Source organism: Pteropus alecto, unplaced genomic scaffold (genome assembly GCF_000325575.1).
Source record: "Pteropus alecto unplaced genomic scaffold, ASM32557v1 scaffold44, whole genome shotgun sequence".
Lineage (NCBI taxonomy): Eukaryota > Metazoa > Chordata > Mammalia > Chiroptera > Pteropodidae > Pteropus > Pteropus alecto.
This window is the reverse complement of record NW_006436812.1, coordinates 1952659-1953562: the sequence shown is the minus strand read 5'-3', so window position 1 is coordinate 1953562 and position 904 is coordinate 1952659. Positions and strand designations below refer to the sequence as shown.

Below are 904 nucleotides of genomic sequence, written 5' to 3'. Positions count from 1 at the left end.
AAAAGGAGAACCTTATTTTAGTGGTTCAGGGTAAGTGGTGGCCAGACCTCAGTTGCTCACACATCCCTAGAAGCAAGGTTTTGGATGTGTGCCACCATAGCCATAGAACTGCTTGCAGGAAAAGGGGAGAGTGTTTCTTCAAGGAGTCTTAATACTAAAGGAAGCTGGAGGCGTGCTGGATAACTAAAAGATAGAAGTCTGCTAAAAGTACAGGTTTTTACTGTCAAAAAAATAAAAATGGTCGTGTCGAGGAAAGGATGCCTCTTCTTTCCAAACACCTTTAATACAAACTTGTAGAAAAATTTAAAATATAGTGGAGACCCATGTACTTTTCGCTTATATTTTACCATTGTTAATCTTCTGTGACATTGACCATCCCTCTCTAATCTCTCTCCTCAACACATATTGCACTATTCAGAAATTGCAGACACCATGACCACCACATGCCTTAAAGCCCCCACCACCACAGATCTCTTAAAAACATAATATTTCTCACAGATTGCAAGGACCTTCTCAGCTTACAATCCCATCTTTTATTTTTATTTTTATTTTTTATGCCTACAGCACCTGGTCTTCCTAGGTGGTCTTCCATCCAAGAACTAACCAGGGCCGACCCTGCTTAACTTCCAAGATCAGATGGGATCCAGCTTGTTCAGGGTAGCATGGCCATAGAGGATATTTTCTTACATAGCCACAGTACAATTATTATTTTTATCCAGAATACAGCTAAGGAATATAAATTGCATTTATCCTATTTCTATAATATTGACATTCTTGAACAGTCCTGGACAATTTCTCTGTAGACTATTTCAGAATCAGGATCTATTTGAATGTTTCTCCATAGTTAGAGTCAATTTCATCACTCTGTCAACAGTACCGCATAGGTGATATGTCTTATCTGGAG

At 38.8% G+C, this 904-nt stretch overlaps 1 pseudogene; it reads right to left on the bottom strand.

Moving 5' to 3' along the window:
* Nucleotides 1-555: 555 nt before the first annotated feature.
* Nucleotides 556-674, bottom strand: LOC112481614 (annotated as a pseudogene).
* Nucleotides 675-904: the final 230 nt, after the last annotated feature.